The following is a 19,995-nucleotide window of genomic DNA, read 5'->3' on the forward strand; positions in this document are numbered from 1 at the left end:
TGTTCCCTTCAAGCTAGGTGAAGGACGGCTTTCACACACACTTATCTCTCAGAACTGAGCATGTGGAGAGACGTTCGTTCATCCAGCACAAAGGGAACGGGTTGCAGGAGAAACCCTTACTCTGGTTTCTCAGTCTGTTTCCTAGTGCCGGTTTGAAGTGCCTGCCGTTTTCACTGTAAAACCGAGTTGGAGCTTGTACCTCCCCATATATATGTATGGAGTGGAGTTGGCAACTGAAAAGAAACTTTGTGTTCCCTTCAAGCTAGGTGAAGGACGGCTTTCACACACACTTATCTCTCAGAACTGAGCATGTGGAGAGACGTTCGTTCATCCAGCACAAAGGGAACGGGTTGCAGGAGAAACCCTTATTCTGGTTTCTCAGTCTGTTTCCTAGTGCCGGTTTGAAGTGCCTGCCGTTTTCACTGTAAAACCGAGTTGGAGCTTGTACCTCCCCATATATATGTATGGAGTGGAGTTGGCAACTGAAAAGAAACTTTGTGTTCCCTTCAAGCTAGGTGAAGGACGGCTTTCACACACACTTATCTCTCAGAACTGAGCATGTGGAGAGACGTTCGTTCATCCAGCACAAAGGGAACGGGTTGCAGGAGAAACCCTTACTCTGGTTTCTCAGTCTGTTTCCTAGTGCCGGTTTGAAGTGCCTGCCGTTTTCACTGTAAAACCGAGTTGGAGCTTGTACCTCCCCATATATATGTATGGAGTGGAGTTGGCAACTGAAAAGAAACTTTGTGTTCCCTTCAAGCTAGGTGAAGGACGGCTTTCACACACACTTATCTCTCAGAACTGAGCATGTGGAGAGACGTTCGTTCATCCAGCACAAAGGGAACGGTTTGCAGGAGAAACCCTTACTCTGGTTTCTCAGTCTGTTTTTCTAGTGCCGGTTTGAAGTGCCTGCCGTTTTCACTGTAAAACCGAGTTGGAGCTTGTACCTCCCCATATATATGTATGGAGTGGAGTTGGCAACTGAAAAGAAACTTTGTGTTCCCTTCAAGCTAGGTGAAGGACGGTTTTCACACACACTTATCTCTCAGAACTGAGCATGTGGAGAGACGTTCGTTCATCCAGCACAAAGGGAACGGGTTGCAGGAGAAACCCTTATTCTGGTTTCTCAGTCTGTTTCCTAGTGCCGGTTTGAAGTGCCTGCCGTTTTCACTGTAAAACCGAGTTGGAGCTTGTACCTCCCCATATATATGTATGGAGTGGATTTGGCCACTGAAAAGAAACTTTGTGTTCCCTTCAATCTAGGTGAAGGACGGCTTTCACACACACTTATCTCTCAGAACTGAGCATGTGGAGAGACGTTCGTTCATCCAGCACAAAGGGAACGGGTTGCAGGAGAAACCCTTACTGTGGTTTCTCAGTCTGTTTCCTAGTGCCGGTTTGAAGTGCCTGCCGTTTTCACTGTAAAACCGAGTTGGAGCTTGTACCTCCCCATATATATGTATAGAGTGGAGTTGGCAACTGAAAAGAAACTTTGTGTTCCCTTCAAGCTAGGTGAAGGACGGCTTTCACACACACTTATCTCTCAGAACTGAGCATGTGGAGAGACGTTCGTTCATCCAGCACAAAGGGAACGGTTTGCAGGAGAAACACTTACTCTGGTTTCTCACTCGGTTTCCTAGTGCCGGTTTGAAGTGCCTGCCGTTTTCACTGTAAAACCGAGTTGGAGCTTGTACCTCCCCATATATATGTATGGAGTGGATTTGGCAACTGAAAAGAAACTTTGTGTTCCCTTCAAGCTAGGTGAAGGACGGCTTTCACACACACTTATCTCTCAGAACTTAGCATGTGGAGAGACGTTCTTTCATCCAGCACAAAGGGAACGGGTTGCAGGAGAAACCCTTACTGTGGTTTCTCAGTCTGTTTTTCTAGTGCCGGTTTGAAGTGCCTGCCGTTTTCACTGTAAAACCGAGTTGGAGCTTGTACCTCCCCATATATATGTATGGAGTGGAGTTGGCAACTGAAAAGAAACTTTGTGTTCCCTTCAAGCTAGGTGAAGGACGGCTTTCACACACACTTATCTCTCAGAACTGAGCATGTGGAGAGACGTTCGTTCATCCAGCACAAAGGGAACGGGATGCAGGAGAAACCCTTACTCTGGTTTCTCAGTCTGTTTCCTAGTGTCGGTTTGAAGTGCCTGCCGTTTTCACTGTAAAACCGAGTTGGAGCTTGTACCTCCCCATATATATGTATGGAGTGGATTTGGCCACTGAAAAGAAACTTTGTGTTCCCTTCAATCTAGGTGAAGGACGGCTTTCACACACACTTATCTCTCAGAACTGAGCATGTGGAGAGACGTTCGTTCATCCAGCACAAAGGGAACGGGTTGCAGGAGAAACCCTTACTCTGGTTTCTCAGTCTGTTTCCTAGTGCCGGTTTGAAGTGCCTGCCGTTTTCACTGTAAAACCGAGTTGGAGCTTGTACCTCCCCATATATATGTATGGAGTGGAGTTGGCAACTGAAAAGAATCTTTGTGTTCCCTTTAAGCTAGGTGAAGGACGGCTTTCACACACACTTATCTCTCAGACCTGAGCATGTGGAGAGACGTTCGTTCATCCAGCACAAAGGGAACGGGTTGCAGGAGAAACCCTCACTGTGGTTTCTCAGTTTGTTTCCTAGTGCAGGTTTGAATTTCCTGCGGTTTGCACTCTAAAACCGAGTTGGAGGTTGTTCCTCCCCATATTTATGTATGGACCATATGCCGACACAAAAGAAGAGATTGTAGTTAATATAAAGTGGCTGAAATCAATGTCCGGAAAACCTAGCTAAGTTTCCTAAATGTCCCAACTTAACTAACCACAGGACTGCCGCATCAAGAATGGGGCAAATAGCACCTTGTGAATTTTTTTTAATAAATAAATAATGATCCACTTCCTACCACCGGCAATTATGATAAGACTGAGTATAAGTTCTTACAACAAATTGTGTAGTAATCATAATTTCTACTTGATTCAAACCACTTCTTCTATAAAATTTGAATCTTTTTTCTTCAGACGGATTTGTGCCATTTGACCTAGTGATAAAATTTTCAACTTGCTTTTATTAAAAATATTCACCATAGTGAGAGTTTATTATATCAACTATTCCTTTATGGGAAACCCTTGTGCCTTGTCACTCTGTTTCATAATATTTCCTGTGGAAAATTCAATCCTTCATTTAGGAAAATCTGAGCAATATTTCTCATGGAAATCCGTCCTAAACTGCAACCCAAGAAAATGAAATTGACACTGAGCAGCCCGTGAAGCCGGCAGACACATGCAGTGCACTGTTGTGTTCCCGCCTCGTATTTCTGTAACCAGCAGGGAAATTTGTATCTCAAGAAATAGACATAAACAATTTTCAGGACCTGAGCCCACAGTTTCCCTTTCAGGGTTTAGTGGGCTTCCTTTTAATTCTATGAGAAATGTTTAAAACAACAGGACAACAGCTGAGATAGGGTTTAAAATAACTTTTATTTCAGTGAAAATAAAGCCAACTGACTGTTATCATTTTTACTTTATTTGATCTCACTCTCTTACTTTACCTTCCCAACCTCCTCCACAAAATGATGGTGAACATCCCCTCCTGGGTCAGAAATCTAAGTAGAAATTACCAATCACATTGAGGTGTGCTTTGTTGTTTTATTTTTCAAAACAACCAAGTTTCATTCATATGATTTAATAATTAAGATCAGAAACAAAGTCTACTCAATAAATGGTAGACAACACATGTCGTCATAGCTGCTCATCAGGTTTGGCCCCACGTTACACACTTTTACATGGACATGTGCCATGTGCTGTCATGGGAAACGGTGAGTGGGGACAGGGCCTCTGCTCTCACAGGGCACACAGCCTGGTGGGGCAGTCGGTGTTCAATCATTGCCCTTTTGTCTTTAATATACTTACAAATTATGGGAAATGCTATTTAAAAAGAACAAAATGAGTCACTGATAGTGAAAAATACAAGGACAGTATTTAGGCTGAGGGAAGACAGGGAATCTCTTTGAAGATCTGACACTCCACTGAGACCCAAAGGACAACTCTGGCACTGAAGGTGAAGGGCAGGGACACACTGATAAAGGGCTGAAATCCAGAATATACCAAAATTTCTTTACACTCAACAAGAAGGATGAATAACCTGATTAAAAAATGAGCAAAATGCCTGAACACACACCTCATCAAAGAAGAAATCTGGATGCCAAAGAAGCCTTTGGAAAGATGCTCCACAGCACCTGTCATCAAGGGGATGCAGACTGAAACAGCGAGATACCACTGCACACCTGTCAGAACTGCCAAAATGCAGAACACTGACAGCACCGAATGCTGGTGAGGATGTGGAGCACCAGAAATTATAATGCATTGTTGGTGGGAATGAAAAATGGCCCAGGTACTTTGGAAGACGGTCTGGCAATTTTTTACAGAGCTAGACGTAATTCTAACATATGATCCGGCAACTGTGCTCCTTGGTGTTTACTCGATGAAATGGAAACTTATGTTCACACACAAATCTGCATACAGATGTTAATAGCAGCTTTATTCATACTCAACAGGATTCAGAAGCAACTAAGCTCTTCTTCAGTAGGTGAATGGATAAATAAACTGTGGTCCCGCCAGAAAATGGACTATTATTTGGTGCTAAAATGAAATGAGTTATCAAGGAATGAAAAGACATGGAGGAACCTTAAATGCATATTACCAAGTGAAAGAAGCCAATCTGGGAAGTTTCAGCAACTGTCTGATTCCAACTGTATGGTGTTCTGGGAAAGGGAAAAACACAGAGACTGAAAGATCAGTGGCTGCCAGAGGCTAGAGGGGAAAGAGCAATGAATGAGGTGCAGCACGGAGCATTTTAAGGTCACTAAGACACACGACTCTGTATGATGCTGTGATGGTGGATACATGTCATTGTACATCTGTCCAAACCCACAGAGTGCACAACACAATGTGTAAATCCTAGTGTCAACTATGGGCTATGGGTGATGATGACATGTCAGTGTAGGTTCACCCATTGTCACAAATGTACACTCTGGTGCAGGTGTCAATATTGAGGAGGCTGTGGGGGCAAACTGCAGTTCATACACCCAATCCAGCCCCAGCCACCGCTGTTAATAAAGCTCTATGGGTGTGTGGACTATCTGGCTGTTCTGGCATCTAAACAGTAGAGCTGAGCAGCTGCACCAGAGATCAGGAGGTTTTCAGACCCTGAAATATTTACCCCCAAGCCCTTGAAAGGAAAAGTCTGCTGAGCCCTGTTCTAAATGAATCAAGATTCACCCTGATGAGGCAGGACAGCAGGGCCCAAACCAGGCATGGTTAATGGGGCTGAAGCAATGTTTTAGTTCCAACACATTTGCTGAAGTCCTGCAAGTCCAGTGACAGACTGTAGCCAGGAAGCGTCTGCAGGAGGAGTCGGGAGCAGGCCTTCCCGCCAGGCTCCGGGATGCCGGGGGCCGCGTGCCGCACGGGGGCCACCCGCTTGAAGAAGGTGGACTTGCAGTGGAAGCCGATCAACTCGTAGAGCTCGGAGAGGATGCTGCACGGCTGAATTTTCTCCTCGGAACGCTGAAGCACAGGGAGAAAAGCAACAAGCATCTGAATGAAACACGTAAGTGAAAAAAGACCCATAAAAATGGTTTTCCCTTAAAACAGAGACCCGATGACACAGGAAGGAAGAGGAAGGCTGACTTAGTGCACTGATGGGACCGGATGCAGAAACGCAGGGAAGCAGCACTGTGCAGACACTCCAGACCCCCTCTGGGCCCCACCTCTCCGCATTCCACCTGTCCCTTTACTAGAAAAGCCCGTATTCCCTGAAATAGAGGAATCTGCTACCTAAACATGGGACACAGAGAAGGGAAAGAGGAAAAGGAAGGGAAAGTAAAGGAACAACAGTTCATCTAGACCCTAGGGTCTGGGCGGGACTTTCACCAAACACACAACTTCTCAAAGCACAGAGCGCACAGGGAGAGGCTGACAGAGTGATTGCGACTTCTGCTCCTAAAGCACCCAGCTACCTGTCAGCACACGCTGCGCCCATTACTGAATCATTACAATCATCTCAGAAACAACTACTACCCCGGCTCACAGGCAAGGAAATCTGAAACTCGGGGAGGAATTATTATCATCCTGGACATAGTCCCACAGCCCAGTATTCTCAGAGCCTCCGGCAGACCCTGGGCTAAAATGCTCCTCATCACCACGGGCCCTGAGACTCAGGCTGAGGCCACGTCAGGTCTGCACGGGCCCAGAGCACAGTCTGTGGGACAGGGAATGCTCCCACTCGAAGTGCCAGGTCAAGGCCCTCAGGAACTTGTGTAATGAAACCAAATCCCCAAACTCATTTCCAACCCACTGCCCTGTCCGGGAGGACTGCTCGGCACAACTGCTCTGTCACCTGTGCACAGGCTGAGCAAGGGGCCCAGACAGTGATGTGACATCCCAGTGGAAGTGGCTCGGAGACCACTTCATCACAGGACAGATTCTCCCGGCTTCCAACGTTAACTCTCCATTCCATTTCCAACTGGAAAGTAAGTTTAGACTTGTTTTCCTCTCTTAGAAACAAAGAGAGCGGTAACATCAGAGGGAAACTCAAGACAGAGGAAGAGTCTCCTGGTCATTTGCAAGGATAGGCCGGGGAGGGAACAGAGACAGGGATCAGAAAGACCCGTGTTCCAGTCCAAAGTCTGCACGTCACTCGCTTTGACAGTTTCCTTTTTAATACAGGTGATAAAATCTAATTATGATTTTTGGGAAAACTAAATGAAATAACGTATTCCACTAGCATAGGTGTAAAATCCTCCATGAGTGTTCCAGAAATGGACGTGATCGTGGTTAGTTACTGTCTGCCAATTCTTGTGTTCTCAGCTCACATCACCCAACCAGAGATGTGCGAGAGATTGCCTCACCAGCCAGCAGCCTTCTCCAACTTGGAAACTTACAGTGTCCGAAGAGCAGGCAGTGTTGGATGCTTTGCGGCACTCTGGAGGTAGCACTCCAGTGATGACTTTAAAAAGCTGGGGAGAATTTAGGGGACCATACAGTTCAAATACAGAGTACTCATTCCATGTCTACAAATATTCATCTCTAGCCATGATGAGTAAGAGAGGAAATACATATTCAAACATACATCATTTTCCCACATAAGTGCATCAAAACAATTTGGAAAGAGTGTAACTTTCTTCTCTAGATCACACAGCGGGGATTACAAGGTTTGTACTGACAGCCCTACTTGTAAATCATCTGCAAACGTAACTGGGTCCACTATCAGTCATCATAATTTGAAGGGAATGTTAGAAAAGAAAAAAGCCAAGCTAATACTCTCCAATCTTTTGTTTGGTTACGATGTCACAGAGGAGATGGACAGCTCAATAAGGAACCACTCTGCCGTGATCACGGAGCCGGGGAGCGGGATGTGCGGCAAGATGTATGACGCAGCCGCAACTGTGCCCATGATTCTAGGCAGGTACCCAAAGTCACCTTGACAAGGTGTGAAACGTTTATGCCCACGTCCTCATAACCTGACATGTATTAAGGAGAAATGGAAACTTATAAACGGCCAATACCCTTGGTGGATACACCGTCCAAAGAGCAAAGTCACAGTTTGACAACTGGCCATCCCGGTACCTTGGGATTCATTCTTGAAGAACCTTAAAAACCACTCCTCTGTCCTCAAGAAGTGCTGCCTACTAGTCCTATCTTTGGCTCATGGATACCACATGTTGAAGTGAACTTCAATGTCTGCACAGATTTGACTGTCTTTCTCCAGGTTCACTTGTCCATTCTGAAGAGGCCTGAGCTAAGTCCAAATACCTTAAGATTAATTCCCTCCAGTGACAACTCAACGAGCCTGTAATTACAAGCCAACTGAACAGGACTGTCCTCAGCGAAAAATGTCACCAACCCTTCACTGCTTTCTTAAACTCCTCTCCTGGTTAATTGCAACATACTAACACCACCCTCCACCAAGTTCCCCAACTATGTCAAATAGAAAGTAAGGTCCATAAAAGAGGAGACAACTCCATAGTCACCTTTGAATTCCTAGCATAAAGTAATGTCAATAAATAGAACTATGATTATGGCTTCTTTCCTTTAAAACCTTTCTGGTTATTTAAATGAGACCATGGAAGGGAGGTGTTTGAGTCCAGTATCTTGATCCAGAAGACTCTGGAGGCCTTTTTCAGAATGGCTGTCCACTGATTCATTCAAAACACACCTTCTCTTTCCGGGAGGAGCTGTGATTTTCTGCCATGGGTTTGTGGTCACTCTCATGCCAGAACAGCTTTAAACTAAATCCTTACTTTGGATATGTTATTTTTCCCGCTTCCAAAAAATTTTACTTTCCTTACTTCCTTGCCTTGAGGAATGCTTTTATTCTTTTCTTTCTAATTCAACCTTTTATAAAGCAGGATTCTCAGGATGTGTTTGGCCTTATATAAGAACAGCCATCCAACTCCCAGTGTGAGAGGCCACAGGCTCACCTCCTGCCCTCCTGCCAGGGCAACTGAAACTCAGTTCAGGAGCCAACTGGCACCCCAGGGCTTCTAAGGCTCACGTATCTCCCAGAATCCCTGCTTTCTGGTTTGTCTTGGCTTCTGAGAATTTCCCCTCACTTTCTTGACAATTAGCTGTGCAGCTTGAAAGATGAGGAAGGAAGGTTTTATTTCTTAATCAGAATTTAAAGGAACTTATGTAATGAAGCTTTTCACGAGTTTCTAGAACCCTCCATTGCTGAGACAGAAAACACACAAGATATTTTCTAAATTTAGCTATCATGTGCATTTTTTCTTTGCTTTGTTTTGTTAACTGCTAATAGACATTTTTTAATTAAAAAATAAAATAAGGTCCCAAATAAGATAGAAAATTGAAGGGGCAAACAAAATTAAAGAGCAAAGACAGAAAAATGATAAGTACTCTACAAAGTTAATAGAATAAATACACTATGGATCAGACCAGCAATTCTCAGTAACAGCTAATTGAAACCTGACCATGAGGTAAAACGTCTCTCCTGTCAGGAGATGACCAACAGAAAATAGAATTAAATCAACAACCTAAAATTCTAAGTCTGGCGAGGTATAGAAGTCTACCAGCTAAGTGTGTCTTCTTCTGGAAAAGAGGGAGACTCACCAGCTCTTTTCTGTGGAGCCTGAGCCCAGGGGAGGACAGTGAAGTGTGTTCTGTAAGTACCCAATTAGCAAAGTGAGTGATGAATAAAGAGATGTGAGCTTTGATGAGAGATGATACTACTATTCACTTGTCCTGTAAAGTATGTCTTCGCGTTCAGAGATCAATATCTCAGCAGGAAAATGCACAGCCCGGGATCAGACCACTTCTGTGATTGTGACACTGCACTTAGATGTCTCAAGGGCACCTCCAACTCCACCTGCAAAGAGCTAACTTCACGGTGTTCCTCCCATAGCCATCCTGCCCAGGGCCCTTGGTCGGGGGCAAGGTCTCCCTGCCTCTCCCAGCTCAGGCCAATCACTCACAGATGTGACAAGACCCCTCCTTCAGGGGCAAATTTCCTCAGTCAACGAGATCCACCACCCACACCTGTCCTACCAGGTACTCACTGGCACTCCCTCAGCACTGACTCTGTGCTGGGGACCATGCTGCACACTGTGCACACGTTATCTCACTGGATCTACACAGCAGTCCTGGGAGTTCGGTACATCACTGCTTCTATTGATTAGATAAATTGTTTCACTTCCTTGGGTGTGTCATCCAAAGTGACACGGCTACTGAGCCACAAACCTGGGACTGAAAATCACTTGAAAATTGAACACTGCTACACCTCGCAGCCACCCTACTCTGACTCATCACATCACCTCCTGCCGAGCCTTCTAAATGTTTCTAAGCATTCTACAAGACAAAAGTGATCTACGAGAGCATCGCACTAGCCTACTTAAAATCTGTCAATGACGGTCCACTGCTCTTAGGAGAAAGCCCCACCGGGCCTGAGCACAGCCCAACGGCCCGGCATCCGCTTTCCCTGCGTGGCCGCGCCGCCTCACCCACCACGCAGCTCTACACGTGCAGCGTCCAGGACAGGGATGCTGACTCCGTACAACCCGGGGCTCGTCTCACTCAAACAATGATCACCCTCTTCAGTGGTTACCTTCTTCAATACTGAATCTCAGAAAAATATTTTCTCTGGATGAATCAATATCTTTTTCCTTACAACTTCCCATCATTGATAATGAGCTCCCCCCAAAAGAGAGAAGACCTAATCCTCAGTCTCCTTATCTGTAAAGTGCAAATAACAGGGAAATATGAGAGGTTTTATTAGAAGTAATATTCATGTGAGGCTGAGGGACAATTCCCAACATACAGTAAGTACTCAATATGTGCTTACTTAATATTAATAAGAATAGATTACATTCCAGCAACCTTAAATCAATGCTTTATGGCTTTGTCTAAAAGACTACCGACAAACTGTTGGACGAACTGTTTTGAGCAGATCAGCACAAGTGTACTGGGCGAGGTAAGCGCTGACTCCAGTTACAGCTGCAACCAACCAGCACTACGGGGCGGGAGCAGTTTGCTCAAACTCTTACATGTTGCTTGAGCATTTAGTTGTAGTTATTGAATAAAGACAGGTATTATTTACTCAAAGCTCCTGAAACATAAATCTTCAAAGATTGATGCAAATTATGTTTCAAGTACAACACTCTCACTAGAAATTACTTGAAAATTATAGTCTTAGCTCCTCCGCACATCAAAACAGCATTTTCCTAATGTATCTGACTATGTACTCTGAAAGGATTGTTTAAAAGAAATTAAGATGAAGCCATCCTGAATAAGATCTCAGTATCATCTACACAAACCCCACCCAAAGTCTCATTTCTCACTTCCACATAGGTGTTCAGATGGCTTAAGCTGGGTCTTGGTTTCTTATGACACGGGGGTGGGAAGAATTGTGGATAGATCAATGTAGCAAATATAAACCTAGTGTATTTGCTATGTAGGAATCCTAGAAATAAATAAATTGATATATATAGTCCCACCCTTATGAAGCTAAGCCGTTCCATTTACAACTGCATAAAAAATAAAATGAGAGATACATTTAACAAAAGTTTACAAGATTTGTACATTGAATATTTTGAAGTATCACCAAAAAATTTTTAAAATATCTTCATATATGGAAGGCATCCCATGATCATGCAATGGTAGAAAATATTGTTAAAAATGTTAAGACTTCCCAAAGTAATCTACATATTTAATGGAATCCCTATCAAAATTCCAGCTGACTTCTTTGCAAAAATTGAAAAACTGATCCCAAAATTCATATTGAAAGCAAGGGACCCAGGTCAGCCAAAACAATCTTGAAAAAGAAGAGCAAATTTGGAGGACTCACTCAAAGGTTACAGCAAATCTATAGCACTCAAGTCATTATGCTTCTGTCATAAGTTTGGATGCAGAAATCTATGAGACACAATAAAAAATCCTGGGGGGAAACTTACATTTACAGTCAGTTTTCCAGAAATGTGCCAACAACACTCCATTGAAAGTATAGTCTATCCAACAAATGGAGCAGAGACACCTGGGTATCTGAAGGCAAAAGAATGAATCTGGAATCTGGACCCCGTATTTTATATAACAAATATTAATTCAAAATGGATCACAGACAGAAACGTAAAAACTAAATATATGAACTTTCTTAAAGAAGACATAGTATGAATCTTTGTGGTCATAGGATAGGCTATGGCTTCCTAGATACAATACCAAGAGCACAAGTGATAAAACAAAATAGATAAAATGGACTTCATCAAATTAAAATCATTTGTTACAAAGGACAACTTCAAGAGTGTGAAATGAAAGGGGAAAGGGGTAGCTCAAATGATAGAGTGCGTGCTAAGGAAGAAAAACAAAATGAATAAATCTAATTACCTCCCCTATAAAGAAATTGTTTTAATGTTTAAAAAAATTAAAGTGAAATGACAATCTGCAGAATAGGAGAAAAATCTTGCAAAGCATATATCTAATAAGAGACTAGTATCCAGGATATAAAACAAATGCTTACAACTGAACAATACAAAGAAAATCGACCCAATTTTTTAATTTGCCAAGGATTTAAATAGATACACAATTGGCCAATAAGCATCTGAAAAGATGGTCAGCATCACTAGCGAAATCAAAATCAAAATGAGATCTCATTTTAAACTCACTAGGATGGTTATAATCAAAACATGGACAATAACAAGTGTCAATCAGGAGGCAGAGAAATGGATACCCTCAATATGCAGCCGTTGGAAAGGGGCAATGGTGCAGCTTCTTTGGAAGAGCCCGATGTTTCCTCAAAAGGTTAGAGTTATGTGGCTGAGCAATTCCACTCCTACATGTAGAGTCATCCTTCAGTGTCCTCGGGGGGTTGGTTTCAGGAACCCCCACCCTGGATACCATAATCCAAGGATGATCAAGTCCCTTTGCAATCAGCCATCTGGATCCATGAAGTGGAAACTACAGATATTGTGAGCCAACTGTACAGCCAACAGAATGGAAATGTATTCTCACAAAAACTTGCACATCAATATTCATAGCAGTATCATTCAGAGTAGCTAAAAGTCACTAAAAATATCCATCCATCAATGAATGGATAAACAAAATTACCAAGAATAGTCCCACAAACTTTTGGTAATTGAATCTTTGACAAAGGAGGTGAGAACATACAATTGAGCAAAGACAGCCTCTTCAGCAAATGGTGCAGGGAAAACTGCACAGCTGCATGTAAATCAATGAAGTTAGACTACCCCCTCACAACATACAAAAAAATGAATTCAAAATGGCTTAAAGACTAAAAATTGTAGACAAGACACTATAAACCTCTTAGAAGAAGACATAGGCAAAACATCTGACATATATCTCAACAATATTTTCCAAGAGCAGTCTACTATAGCAATAGAAATACAAGCAAAAATATACAAGTGGGTTCTAATTAAACTTACAAGCTTTTGCACAGAAAAGAAAACAAAAATTAAAGCAAAAAGACAACCTATGGAGTGGGAGAAAATAGTTGCATTAAATGAAAGTGACAAGGGCTTAATTCCCAGAATATGTAAACAGCTTTTACACTTGATAAAAAAGAAAAACAAACAATTCAATCCAAAAATGGGCAGAAGACCTAAAGAAACATTTCTCCAATGAAGACATACAAATGGCCAATAGGCACATGAAAAAATGCTCAATATCATTATCAGAGAAATGCAAATCAAAACTGCAAACAAGTATCACCTTTCACCAGTCAGAATAGCCATCATTCAGAAGTTCATAGACACTAAATGCTGGAGAGGCTGTGGAGAATTGGGAACACTCCTACACTGTGGTGGGAATGCAGTTTGGTGGAGCCATTGTGGAAAACTGTATAGAGGTTCCTCAAAAGACAAAACCTTGCGGGCCCAGATGACACAGCAATCCCACTCCAGGGCATATATCCGAAAGGAAACGTAATTCAAAAAGACAGTTTCACCCCAATGTTCACAGCAGCATTATTTACAATATCAAGACATGGAAACAACCTAAATGTCCACTGACAGACGACTGGATAAAGAGGTTGTAGTATATATGTCCAATAGACTACTATTCAGCAATAAAATAATAATAAAATAATGCCATTTGCAGCAATATGAATGGACCAGGAGAATGACATTCTAAGTGAAATAAGCCAGAAAGAGAAAGAAAAATACCATATGAGATCGCTCACATGTGGAATCTAAAACAAAAAAACAAACAAAAACAAAGGAACAAAAAGATAAACTTATCTACAGAACAGAAACAGACACAGAGACATAGAAACCAAACTATGGTTACCAGAGGGGAGAGGGTGTGGAATGAATAAATTGGGAGTTCAAGATTTGCAGATGCTGAGTATGTATACAATAAACAGCAAGTATATACTGTATAGCACAGGAGAATATATTTAATAACTTATAGTAACTTATGTTTAAAAAGAATATGAAAATGAATGCAGGTATGTTCCTATTTAACTGAAGTTTTGTGCTGTACACAAGAAACTGATGCAACACTATAAACTGACTAGACTTCAATGAAAATATTTTTAAATAGACCAAAAACGAAAAAAAAGGAAAAGGATATTATCAAACAAAAAGAATAATGTACTGATTCAGGCTACAATATGAATGAACTTTGAAAATTTATGCTAAAATAAGCCCGTCACAAAAGGGCAAATAGTGCCCTTTAAGGTGAACTGTATCTAAGCATTTATTGTACTACTCCTGTAAATTTTCCGGAGTTTTGAAGTCTATCAATATCAAAATAAAATGTATTATTCATTAAAAACTTAAAACCCTTCCTCACAGGAGGGCTTTAATTATTAAATGCAGAAAAGCATGTAAAACTCTTGGAACAACAATTTTCACGTCCACACACAGTCACTGCTGTCACTGCCACTCAGAGTGTGGTGCCAGCGCTGATGAGAGCTGCCTCCACTCGCTCCCCTGCAGAAAGGAGTGAAGGCCTGAGCTCTGACAGGCAGGGTGAGCGTGAACCTGAGTCATACACAGCCACGTTCCAGACTCTGCGTTACCCAACTTTCTTATACAAACTGCAACATGTAATGTAAACAATCTAGAGGGATGTATCTTACAACACAGGGAAAACAGACAATGTTTTACAGTAACTATAAATGGAGCATCTATTGTACACCTGAAACATATATTTTAAATCAGCTATGTCTTTATAAAAAATTAAAAAATAATTTAAAAATGTTATCCCTTTAATATTCAATTTGGTTTTTAATTAACTACTAAACAGCTTAGAATATATAAAAGCATTTAAGTGTGATGTTTGTTTACATATTTATTTACTTCAGCCTCCTGCTAAAAGAGAAATTAAACAATTTTTTAAACACAGCTTAACAACCATAACAACAAAAAGGCAAAACTGAGAGTGAAGAGAAAATGGAGATTCAATACTTAAATGAAACCAGGGGGAGGTAAACTCATAAAAATGGATTCCATGAAGTCAGGGCAAGTGTTAAAGGCGGACTAGAAATTCAGCTGTAAGATTCTTGGCAGCTAAAGCAAAAAGAAAAAGATGATGGGGCAGGTGGTAGAGCGTGTGCTTAGTGTGAACAGGGTCCTGGGTTCAAGCCCCAGGGCCTCCACTAAGAGATAAATATACCTAATTACCTACCCCCCAAAAGAGCCCCAAAGAAAAGAAAAAGAGAAATTTCTTTCCAAAAAAATCCTGATATTAAATTTGGATTAAATACTTTAAAAATAAAAGGAAAATAGAAAAGATGAGTGACACTGTGAACAAAAACCCCAGCTGGGCTAACAAGCTAAGTCACAAATCTAAGTGTGATAAGTGTCGGTTTACTGATTTAAGTTTTGCTGGGCTAACTCGTAAATCTGAAGTTCAGTGTCAGTTTACTGGGCTAACAAGCTAACTCGTAAATCCAAGGTCAACAATTGTCAGTAACGTGATCTGTTCCAAATTGATAAGCTTCAGTGTACTGATTCCTTGCTTTTTGTTGTTCGAGCCTTATTGGCTAAAAGCCCCATACTTGTAATTAACCCTATAAAACCTCATGTGCACGTCTTGGATGTGCTCAGGGCTTGGGAACAGAAGCCCCTCTGAGCCCGCTGGCATAATAAATCTCAGTACTCCCACCCTCTGAGTGCTGCTTATTTCTTGGCTGGCCTGTTGTTTCCGTAACAACACAAGCGATAATGCCCGTGAGATAAATCTGCAATGGCTGCTAGCAGGTCCCCATGTCTCATGTGGGAAAATCTGAAACATATTTCTCACCACTCAGAGTCATCCTCAGCCCACCCCACATCTCCCGCTGTTAAATGCAGGAACACACGCAGGGCCCGGCCTTTGCTCTCTCTGTGTCATCACAGTGAGACAGGATGGAAGGGGGCAGAGCAAGCCATTCAAGAAAGACCACAGCAATTAACATCAAAATGGTGGAGAATTCAACCCCCAATAGGTCTTGAGGCTCAGGATGAAGAGATTTAACTTCTAGTGTGAAGGAAAAGCCCAGCTGGGCTAACAAGCTAAGTCACAAATCTAAGTGTGATAAGTGTCGGTTTACTGATATAAGTTCTGCCGGGCTAACTTGTAAATCTAAAGTTTAGTGTCAGTTTACTGGGCTAACAAGCTAACTCGTAAATCCAAGCTCAACAAGTGTCAGTAACGTGATCTGTTCCAAATTGATAAGCTCCAGTGTACTGATTCCTTGCTTTTTGTTGTTTGAACCTTATTGGCTAATAGCCCCATACTTGTAATTAACCCTATAAAACCTCATGTGCACGTCTTGGAGGTGCTCAGAGCTTCGGAGCAGAAGCCCCTCTGAGCCCGCCGGCGTAATAAATCTGAGTACTCCAACCCTCCGAGTGGTGCTTGTTTCTTGGCTGGCCTGTCATTTCCGTAACATTTCTGGAGGCCCCAGCGAGATACAACCACGCCGGCCCCTTGAGCCGCTGGACTGGTGGCTCCGGCCGACCGGGGGACGGGACTCCGGCAGCGAACGAGGTGGCGCCACCCGACGGTATTCCGGGTTCTCTTTCGTGACGGCAACTCGGCCCCCCGGGTGGCTGGGCTACAACCAGAGCCAGACTCCGTGGAGGGACGGACAGACTCACCAGGTGGCCGTCCAGACAAGGTAGGATCCCCCGGGAGGAATCAGGTCCTGTCCCATTGGACAGAAGAGGAGGCTGATCACCTCCTACAGGCTCTCCGTCTGATGGTAACTCAGACGGGGAAATCAGGAATCAGGTCAGGAATCAGGTCCTGTCCCAGTGGACAGAAGAGGAGGCTGATCCCCTCCTACAGGAAATAGGATATTGGTATTGGTGGGAGGAATGTTGTTAACCTCTGTGTATGTGTGTATGTGTGAGTGAATGAGCGGCCTGTGAAGCATGCGATCAGGCTCGAGTTTGTAGCTCCACGGCATTCTGCTACGGAGTTCGAGTGAGTCCCAACCTGCGGTTCCGTGGTGACCTCATACGGCTCAGGGCGGTATCGGTCCCTCAGGGTCCCGATCGGAGTCAGCGGCTTATACTGACCCGCCAAAGCTAAGAGGCACCTTCGTCCCCGCGAGGGGAGCGGCCAGGCGGACGCAACGAAAACCCTCCCTTGTCTTGTCTGCGACACCGGCACAGGGTGGCTACACTGGGAGGGAAAAGGACATAGCCAATGAGTCAACGCCCCTGTGCCCTTGGAGGCTAGGATGCTATTTCTTTGAGAAAGTCTCCTACCTGACTCTGTCACAGAACACCCGAGACTTATTGTTCCCCTACTGAACTGACCCAAGTAGTGCCCCTTTTGCCTAGCCCCAGACACCCAGGACGTAAGTTTAGAAGATGAATTCCTTCAGGACCGGGCTTGCCCAGCCCTGGAGGTCCCTTTTCTAGTCCATTTGTTTTGCCATCTGCCGTCAGTCCCACGCCCCTGATACGTTAGTTCAGAATATAGAGAGGATTTAATGAAGAAAGTCCCTGAAACTGCTTGAGGCCTTGAGATCCAGAGACATCAGCTGAGACTGGAACCCAGAGTCCCTGACCAAGTTAGCCTTAAAACAACTCATAGACCCAGCAAGAGAGCAGTCTCTCTGGGAACTCCGGTGTTTTGAAGAGTGAAGAAGAAAAAGATATAAAGGCTACCTTCCCAAACATCTAAAGCAACAGAACTATTATCCTTAAATATCTAAAAGAATGGGAGGCTCTAAGTCAAAACCCACCACTCTAGACTGCATGATTAAGAATTTCAAAAAGGGGTTCTCAGGAGACTATGGAATTCGAATGACCCCTGGCAGGCTGCGCACTTTGTGTGAGCTTGAATGGACTGCCTTTGGAGTCGGGTGGCCCTCAGGAGGAACTCTGGACCTAGCAACAGTGCGAGCAGTCTATCAAATAATCACTGGAACCCCAGGCCACCCAGATCAATTCCCTTACATTGACTCCTGGCTGAATATCGCCCAGACTCTACCCCCATGGATTCGGTTTTGCTCGAATGGACCTGGGCAATGCAAGATATTAGCAGCTCAGCCAGTCCAAGCCAAAAAGACAGAAAAAAAACCGATTTTCCAGGGAGACGCAGAAGACGAGATATGCCTGCCCCCTCCATATGCCCCCAAGGCACAAACACCTCCAGTCCCATTGGAGACACCACCACCCTCTGTGTCACCACCTCCCCAACCTGAGGACCCAGAGGCAGAACTCAGCCCCCAGCCTGAGCCGGTAGGAAGGAGACTCCGCTCAGCACAAGCCGTGAAGCCAGCACCACCGGCCCTCCAAATGCCGCTGCGGGAGACACAAGGGCCACAGCAAGTTGGGGAAGACGGGACTGTTCAGCCTGGGCACCCCGTACTCTACTACCAACCCTTTAGCACCACAGACCTTCTCAATTGGCGCCATCACACTCCTTCCTACTCTGAAAAGCCACAGGCTATGATTGACCTCATAGAGTCTATCTTCCATTCTCACCGGCCCACCTGGGAAGATGTCCGCCAGCTGCTTCTGACTCTTTTCAATACAGAGGAGAGGAGACGCATTCTCACTGAAGCACGAAAATGGCTGCAGGGCCGAGCCCCTGGGGACACAATGGATGTTGAGGCGTGGGCCATGACACGTGCCCCTGACACCAGACCAGATTGGGACTTTAACACTCAAGAAGGAAGAGAAGCACTACGTGAGTACCGGGAGGCCATCCTACAAGGGCTAAAAGCAGGAGCCAAGAAGCCAACTAACATGTCTAAAACGACCACAGTGACCCAGAGGCCAGACGAAACCCCCACTGACTTCTATGAGAGACTGTGTGAAGCATTCCGAGTCTACACTCCTTTTGATCCTGAGGCCCAAGAAAACCAACGGATGGTCAACGCTGCCTTCGTAGCCCAATCATACCCAGATATACGCCGGAAACTCCAAAAACTGGATGGATTCGCAGGGATGAACGCTACACAGCTGCTGGAAGTAGCAAACAAAGTTTTTGTAAACCGAGAACGGGAAGCCCAACGAGAAGCAGACCAGCGAATGAAGCAGAAAGCCGCGCTCCTTGCAGCAGCCCTGGGGAAAACAGGCTTCAGCCAGAACCCTGCACCACCCCGGAAGAGGGGACCCCAACCATGGATGCCCCTGGGCCGAGACCAATGTGCATACTGCCGGGAGACTGGGCACTGGAAGAGCGAGTGCCCAAACAGAAAGGATGGAAAGAGAGCACTCCCTAAAAGGCCTACTTATCAGCTGGAGCCACCAGCCAGTAATCACATCGGACTGGCTGGGGTTAACTCAGAATAGGAGAGACCGGGCTCCCTGCCCCTGGGCCCCCGGGAGCCCAAGGTCAAGATGTTTATAGGGGGCCAACCAATGACTTTTATGGTAGACACAGGAGCAGAGTATTCTGTGGTGACCCAACCTGTAGCCCCCCTGACCAAAAAAAAGGCGACTATTATTGGGGCTACTGGGGACTCAACTGCCCGCCATTTCTGCCAACCACGATCCTGTCAAGTAGGGGGCCATCTAGTGACACATGAATTTTTATATTTGCCTGAATGCCCAATACCATTGCTTGGAAGAGACCTTCTGTCTAAATTGGGGGCACAAATTACCTTTGTCCCCGGGAAACAGGCACATCTGACCCTACAGGGAGAGTCTATGATTCTAGCCATCTCAGTTCCCCGAGAAGAAGAGTGGCGTCTGTATGAGAGCAGAGAACTCCAGGAAAATCCTTGCAAACTCCTGGAAGAGTTTCCATTAGTCTGGGCTGAAAATGGACCACCAGGCTTGGCACATAATCAGGCACCACTGGTGATTGACCTCAAACCTGGAGCCAGCCCAGTCAGACAGAAGCAATATCCCATGCCTCGAGAGGCCCACCTAGGAATCCAGAAGCATATACAGCGCCTCAGACAAGAGGGAATCCTAACTGAGTGCAGATCTCCCTGGAACACACCGTTGCTCCCAGTGAAGAAAGCAGAAGGAACAGATTATAGGCCAGTGCAGGACTTACGAAAAGTAAATGAAGTAGTCACTACAAT

General features: G+C 44.3%; 1 protein-coding gene and 1 long non-coding RNA gene across 2 annotated transcripts in view; one reads left to right on the forward strand and one right to left on the reverse strand.

Moving 5' to 3' along the window:
- The window catches only part of LOC140693421 (uncharacterized), an 823,905-nt gene that overhangs the window by 543,155 nt on the left and 260,755 nt on the right, over positions 1-19,995 (forward strand). The gene's annotated exons all lie outside the window — the stretch shown is intronic.
- LOC140693407 (trafficking protein particle complex subunit 9-like) overlaps positions 5,287-19,995 on the reverse strand; it is a 117,044-nt gene continuing 102,335 nt past the window's right edge. The window contains exon 12 of the mRNA XM_072957286.1: positions 5,287-5,558. The gene's annotated coding sequence lies outside the window, so the exon portion shown is untranslated. The remainder of the gene's footprint in view (positions 5,559-19,995) is intronic.

Source organism: Vicugna pacos, unplaced genomic scaffold, assembly GCF_048564905.1.
Source record: "Vicugna pacos unplaced genomic scaffold, VicPac4 scaffold_19, whole genome shotgun sequence".
NCBI classification, from domain to species: domain Eukaryota; kingdom Metazoa; phylum Chordata; class Mammalia; order Artiodactyla; family Camelidae; genus Vicugna; species Vicugna pacos.